This window comes from Pteropus medius, unplaced genomic scaffold (genome assembly GCF_902729225.1).
Source record: "Pteropus medius unplaced genomic scaffold, Ma_sr-lr_union100, whole genome shotgun sequence".
Taxonomy (NCBI): Eukaryota; Metazoa; Chordata; class Mammalia; order Chiroptera; family Pteropodidae; genus Pteropus; species Pteropus medius.
In genome coordinates this window covers 3391951-3399736 of record NW_024348304.1, presented here as the reverse complement: position 1 = coordinate 3399736, position 7786 = coordinate 3391951, and the positions used below count along the sequence as shown (strand labels likewise).

Below are 7786 nucleotides of genomic sequence, written 5' to 3'. Positions count from 1 at the left end.
GATCAGCTTGCTTACTGATTTACTTACTTACTTATTTCTGTATATCGGGGGCAAAGCATTCTGTTGGTCGCTCCAGCAAAGAACCAGATCAGGCACAATGGCTGAGATTGGAGCCGTCCATTAATTATATTCATGATAATCCCCATCATTCTTTAAGTCACATTTAGACATATTAAATAGATGAGTTACATGACGACCGATCATTAACCATTGTCCATTCACACTCCGAGTCTTTCGTGGTGGTACCAAATTCTGCCATTCCTCCAGGGATGCAGTGCTGGCTTCGCTTTTCCACTTTATCAAAACGTAAATTAGCGGTAGCAGGAGACGAGCTCCTGATGTCATGTTTCTTACATTAGGAACATCTTTCCTACTGTAAGACATGCTACAGACGTTAATTCAAGGGACAACCAGCTGCAGGAAGAATTCTCTGAGTTCAAATACGGAGAAGATCTCACAGGTAATCCACAAACCCACGGGGTTCACCTAACGCAGACTTTACCCCAAACTCCACTTGTCATCGCACTGTCACAATTCCCTGTGATTCAGGGCCTGCAGTGATTTTTTTGGATCTTTAAAGATCATTTTTATTTCAAACACAGTGCTCATTAAATCTTTAACATCCTGGATACTTTCCTTCCCAAGGACCACATTACCCCCTGACATGGCCATGGGGACATCTTAGGAGAAACAGAAAAAGTTAGAGAGCACGTGCTCGCCGGCATCTCTGGCCCCTCCAGGGGAAATAGCTGGGAGCAATTCGCCATATTAACCCACGTCAATGCGCCTCTCTCTCTAATTCTTCGGATTTCTTGCTATAAATAGTGCCAATGAATTTTTGACGTATCACCTTTTTCAGGGAAGGAGATGGTGGTGTCCAGGTTTTCATTAACCACCTGAGCAACCGTTACTGCCACTCCTAGAAGCTTGAGAGAACGTGCCACTCTGAATGTACGGGGAGAACTCCTATACTGACAAATGTCACTGATCTCACCTTACATTACATAAATTAGGTACATTACATAAGGACATTAGAGTTATTTGAGCGACGGGAGGATGACATCAGGAGATTCTAACTGCAAATAAATCTGAAGGTTTAAGGTACTTAGATTCATTGCCATGTACCCAAATTTGCCCCCGCTCCAATTCACAGAGCCTGAAATGAGACCCGAAGCTTCTTACGAGGTTACTTACTAGAAATTCTGTGTACAAACCTGTATTATAATTCAACGGCCCCCGCACAGCTGACCGCTGTCCACTGAGGGGCACAGGAGGACAGGGGCATGGCATCTCGCAAACCCTCTGAGCCGTGTCCTAATCGAAGAATGCGGACTAAACTCATCATTTCCATTCTGTCACCCTTCACTGCAATCAAAGAGGTCATTCCTCCACGACCTTCTATGCTCAGTATTTCCAGATGATATTTTAAAACAACAGCTAATGTGTTATCCTAAATCTGCCTTTGATAGGACTTTCATTCCAGGTAAATATAGGACATACTTTGTTTCTGAATACCATGGAAAACCAGTTTCTCCCTTTCCACCAGTAATGAGGTCATTCCTGCCTCCATATCTAACCAGAAGTAATCAATTCATTCTACCTTTGAGGATCGATTTCCTGACTGAGGAGTTAGGGTTTGGTCAAAACATACATGTATAGATACAACTGTATAGATACAATTTAAAGTCTTGGTCGCTTCGAATGAGCCTTATGAAGTCTGTGACCGTGCCATGGGCCATTCCAACATACAGACGGGGAGGAGAAGCACGGGCCAGTGACTCCACCCAAGAGACAGAATCAAACTGGGGACTGATGAGAGAGGAGAGCTGAGAGAGTGGGGCTCCCACGTCCAAGCAAGTGACGTGTTTCAAGAAGTCAGAAGCCATCGATCACGGTAAATGCTGCTAAGAGGGGGGCTCTGAAACGACCGCGAATTTCAGAAAAGTTATTTGATTCCGACAGGAGGGATCTGGTGGGATAGCTGCGGAATCAGCATCTTTTTCACATAAACGAACATTGATTTAAAAAGCGACCGCCAATCATAATAAAAGACACATATGACGTGATGGAATCATCAGTGAATGTGTTTCTCTTGTGGTCATCAAAACTAACCAAGTGACGCACTAATCCTGTATGCCCATTTGTGACTGTGACCAAATATCTTAGAAATGGAGCAAGACTTTCAATAATCTAGTTGATAGATGACTGTGTCTTGGGCTTTTCTATTAGCTATAGAGACAGAGAAAAGTGGAAAAAAAAGAGATAGGGAGAAAAACATCTTATTGAATAAATTCATTGACAAAGGCAACATATAAGTCATCTAACTGAGTCAGTACAAGGCACCAAAAATAAACTATAAATAATTTTTCATAAATTATTTGAGATTCCTATATTACTAATGCAATACCTTTTAACTAAATAATGTATTTGAAAGAAAATAAGTCTTAAAATCGAAAGTGAAGGAAAAAAACATTCTGGGTCCATATTAGGTTAATGCATATTTAATCCTCCCAAATCTCCTTTGACATTAATCCCATTTCTTAAACGAGGAAACTAAGGCTTAGAAAGATGATGTAATTTGTCCCCAATCATTGAACTAGTAAATGGCTTTCAAACAATAAGCCTGAGTCAATTCCTTCCACTTTCACTACCCTCCATTTTAGTTTCATCCTCTTCTTGGGCAAATGATGTATACGTATGCTATTTATATGATAAAATATATGGAGTAGATTAAAATGTCGATGAGATAAAAAAAAAAATCCTCCACAACAACTTCCTAAGCTTTATGATAGAATTAAATCGGGCAACTATGAAACAGTACTTTACAAACCACAGAACTATAGATTGTTAGAGACACAATAAGATTTACGGATGATTTTTTTTTTTTTTTTTTTTTTACATTTTAAAAATAATGAAACTGAATTACACATCATTTTTCAAAGGGTAATTTTTGTTAAAATCAGATATAATACAAACAAACATAATAAAAATAGTAGAAATTAGAAATTATGACTGCCTGGTGAATTTTAGGCAAATTGTCATTTGTCTTCTAAATTTTAAAAAAATTTAGAAGATGATCAACAACACATTTTCAATAAAAAAACATACAGAGATGAATAGATCATCATGAATGTAAAGCAAAAAGCTGGCAAGAGTGAAGGAGACTGAAAATTAGGGATAAAGATACCAACGAAAGATTCTGATGACACCGACATTTACACACGATTCCACTGATGAGCAAAAAAAAACAGCAAAATGTCTGTATTTTTAACTCATTTGGAGAAAAAGCCTTTTATGTTTTTTGTTTTTTGTTTTTTTACCAATAGACCTTTGGGAGGGAGGTCTTCTGAAAAGTCAGTAGGCTTAGCAATCTGAAATGTGAATTAAAAACTTACTTTATAATTAGTCATACTGTGCAACCTATTGATCTGGTAGCTAAACAATTAAAATTTATCGATAAGGTAATATCTCTAACTTTTATTATATTTTCTTTGATTCTTAAAAATAATTGCACAAAGTTCACATGTGTTATTCCGAATTGGAAATACATGATTATAAAATGATGACCTGATTTCTATCATCTCAGAAATTTTAAATAGCACAAATTAAATACACGGTGTTTAAAACTTGGCATGAAATAAAAAACTGTTTTATTTCTTGTCATTCTGTTAAAATAAGTATTTTTGTTCAAAATATATTATTTCAAATGCAAGAGTATTTATATAAAAATAAAAGACCTGGTAAATTTAAATCTAGCACTTGATTTGCTTATATAAGTTTTCTATGTCTCACTTTTCTCTCTCACCTTATTTTGAATTTTATATCCATTTTTCTGTTTACATATTAAATGTTTATTCAGAACAGAATCACAATAAATATAGACCAGTAAGCTTATGTCATAAACCCATTTGTGATTTTAAAACTATAATATGTTCTATGCATAAGTATCAATAGTTTGTTTATAAAATAAAATATAAAAAACTATGAAAAGTGTCTTAGTTTAAACCACATGTCACGGGTAAAACACTTACATAAAAAGAAGCACAGTAACATTTCAGTGGAGTTAAAACTAAGCATAATCAGTAATAGAGCAATCACATAATAAAGAGTATGGGACCCATCTGTATTATAATATAGATAATAGAAGCATATTAGAAATATTGATTAGGGACACTCCATGAGATGTGATAATGACTCCCCTATAGTCATTTTGGTATACATTGACCAAATCTGTAATTACTAAATCCTCCAGCTTTGTCTTATACTTTTCCAATCATCAACGCTAAAAATTTAAGGCACTGTACTGAAACTGAGTTTAAAACTGCATCGCAAAGCATGATTCGGAACTCTTCCAAGTAAATATTTGCAGTAAGTCTTTTAGCAGAACTCACAGAAGGTTAGTCACACTACTTGAATTGTATGTCTGAGCCATGGGAAAGAGAAATAAAAAACAATCCTCCAGAATGCGTTAAGAATCAGAGACTCAAATTGTTTAAACAATCCAGAATATTTAAAGAATTAGAAGCAGATTCTAATCTGTAGCCTTCTCATGAAGGCAAGTACAAAATATAAGCTTATTTATGGCCAAACTTGGAGATCTTTTTTTTCTTTTTATGATTTCATTGTTATTTATTTCTGTATGTGACCTGCCATATAACGTAAAACCGGAAAACACATTCTGAACCTTTTGGGAGACATGGCATCCTTCACACGTGAATCGTGGGGCCTCTTTGTCTTTCTGCTAGAGTGTATATGTTCGTAATAATGGTGATTTGCGTTAAGATTATCTCTTTATTTCAATTCTTTGCAGAATCCACAATGGTCACTAATGCAGTAAATGCTAAGGCGCATTATAATAGCCCTTACTCCCAGAGGCTGATCACTCGGCATGATTAGATGTGAGCGAGTTTCAGTTATAAAGTTATTTTCCATCTCTTAGATAACCTGTCCTCATCAAAAGCAAACAGAAGACACAACGAAAACTTTTTTAAAAAGTTATAGGGTCAGGAAGAAAACAGGACTATACAGCAAAAGTCAGAGTTACCATTATGATTTTAAACTATCAAAACCATATTTATTACTATAGGCATAGTAGTAAGCAGAATTATATTTAAATATTTTTGCACCTATAATATGTAATATCAATGTAACTTCACACGTATCATATGTTATATCAAGGTAATAAATTCCAAGATCGGCAGTAGAAGAGATCATTTAGCGTAATGACACTCAACAAAGGAGAGACATCTCTTCTACAGTAGGGCACCTCATCGCGGATTCGTGCCAACCTCCAGACCTAATTCATTTGATCTCAAGTCAGAGAAGCTGAGGAAATTTCACCGAAAAATTGGACAAGATTTCAGTCAGGAAAGAATATTTGAAGAAGTCATAGAATCCCAGTGGAACGGCTAGCTTCTACCTCTGCACTTTTTCCCCGCTAACGAATACGAAATTAATTGCAAAAGTCTGTTTCCCACAGATTAGCTTTTATTTTTTTTTATTTTCCTAATTGCAGGATTTTGACATGACCGTGAAAATAAACCTGTTACTCATCTTTAATTTGGCTCTTAAATGTACTTTATATTGAATTAGTAGTAATTTCCTTGTGATTTTTATAAGATAGTCCCTATTTTAAAATGACAAACTGTATAATTACCGTGTATAAACCGGAATTACCTGCTGTGGTTCTATTTCAACATCTGCTCCTCTTCACCTGGCTAACGCAGCATTGAAGATTAAATACGCCTGTTCTAATCAGGTATGCTCTGACGCCCAGCCGCCCCCTCAACTTCGCATAGGTTCCCTATGCAAATATGTCATTTAATATGAAATTTGTCATTTTCAATGAGTGGCTACAATGTTAAAATACTTTTTTAAAAAATTTCTCTGGAAAACACAGTTTAAGTCAGAGCGAGGTACTAGAACGGGCTGGGCCTTGGTAGCCACAGGCCTGAGTTTCAGTCCTGACTCCGCCACTTAAACTGTCATGTTGGATAAGCTCGGCATCCCGAGTTTTCCGTAAAGTGAGGCCACGTATAATAATGTCTGCCAAATAGTCATCAAGACGCTTGAGACAATTTATGTTCTTAACATAGTGTCTGCTGCTTCCTTGGCATCCATGAAAAGAAGACAATTTTGCTTGTACGTGTTTCCCAAACAAGAGGAGTGAGTATTTGAACATCTCCATATATTTATTCACTTAAGGCTGAAAAACATGACAGTTGAGTATAGTGTCGGTGGTATAAATTTCTTATATTTTGCTATTCTTACTTATCCTCTTCCTCACTCGTAATTTATTCACACAGAGGTCTTGTGTTTATATAACTGCTTGTGGAGGGCTGGGGCGTGTTGGCACCAGCTGGAAGTCACAGGCAATAATGACAGCAGCGAGCTGTCCCCGGTCGCTCACCATGCTCAGAGAGGCGTGCTCCAGCAGGACGCAGAGGGACCCCTTGGGCTCTGTCTGGGAGAGGAGTCTCAATCCCCCACGTGTGCACAAGCACAAGAATGGATTTGTGAGGGGCGTGGTAAATGCCTGGGGACCCAGGACAAAGAAGACTGAGTTTGGGGCCAGCGCGCGAGGAGAATGCTGGGAAATGCCAGCTGCTCGACACCGGGCCTCTCTCAGCCTCCTTGCTCACTCAGGCTAGTCCTTCAGCTCAGTGAGAGAAAAGCCTGCCAGCCTCCAACGCGTATAGGCTGTCTCGTGAAACAGAGCCTCCAACGGCTCGGAGGGACAAAGTTATAATCGCCACTGGTCACCAACCAGGGGTACAAAACGAGGGAAGCATGCCACGGTTCTGTATTACGGTGTAATTCTCTGTGTGAATGAGTGTTATATCAAGGGCGATTGGACAGCTGAAACCTCGGGCAGTTAGCACTAGAAGCATCTCTGTTTTTTTGGCAAAGAGCCGTCACAATACAAAAGCCTCAAGGCCTTATGTGCAACTCTGCCCTAGTGAGTGTTCTGTAGGTAACATTTAAATGTCACAGGTGCCATTGAGATTATGTATGAAAGTGCTTGGTGAACTCTAAAGGGCTATAAAACAGTAATCATTTAAATAATACTTCTGTAGATTTTGAAAGAGACATAAACTCCAGTGTTTGAGTTAGTGTTCAAGGCTTTGAAAAAGACAAATGAATTAAGAATAAATAATAATTATTGTTATAATTTATATTATAATATTAGTAGTAGGAAATTTAGGTTTTTCTCTGTCATAAGTTTTACTTTCAGTTATTTTCAACAATGTAAGTAAACAAATATTATGTTGTTTGCCCTGTTAGATCATTTCTATAATATTAAGAAATATGAAATAAGTTAAGTAAAATAGAACAAAATCCTCACAACCAAAAGTATTAACAGTGGCTTTCTCTGGTAAGAGGACTTACGGAGATTTTATTTACTTCTTTTACATTTTTAATATATACATTTTCTACAAGTTCTATTTGTTATTTTTATGATGAAAGATCTGTGTAACATATAATATAAAATATAAGGATACTCTTATATTCTCAAATATTCAAAATCTGTATTGCCTACCTTGACTCATGTTCTGCTCAACGATTGCGTGACGAGACCACCATCCGTCTCCTGTAATTTCAAGAGATTTTATTTTATTATGTCTGTTTTTAAATAAGTTATGAAACATAGTATTAAAAAATCATCATATAAATTGTTAGTATAATTTGTTCTCTACCCTTAAGTATATTAAGATTTAAGAGAAACTTACAAACCCATTGTTTATTCATACTGTTTACCAAAGATGCTTTTCTCCACTGGATACAT

General features: G+C 36.8%; 1 long non-coding RNA gene across 1 annotated transcript in view; it reads right to left on the bottom strand.

Annotated features, from left to right (window-relative positions):
- LOC120616237 (uncharacterized) overlaps positions 1–7586 on the bottom strand; it is a 61527-nt gene extending 53941 nt beyond the window's left edge. Inside the window, exon 1 of the long non-coding RNA XR_005656541.1 lies at positions 7541–7586. This is a non-coding gene — a long non-coding RNA (uncharacterized LOC120616237). The remainder of the gene's footprint in view (positions 1–7540) is intronic.
- Between the last annotated feature and the right edge of the window lie 200 nt (positions 7587–7786).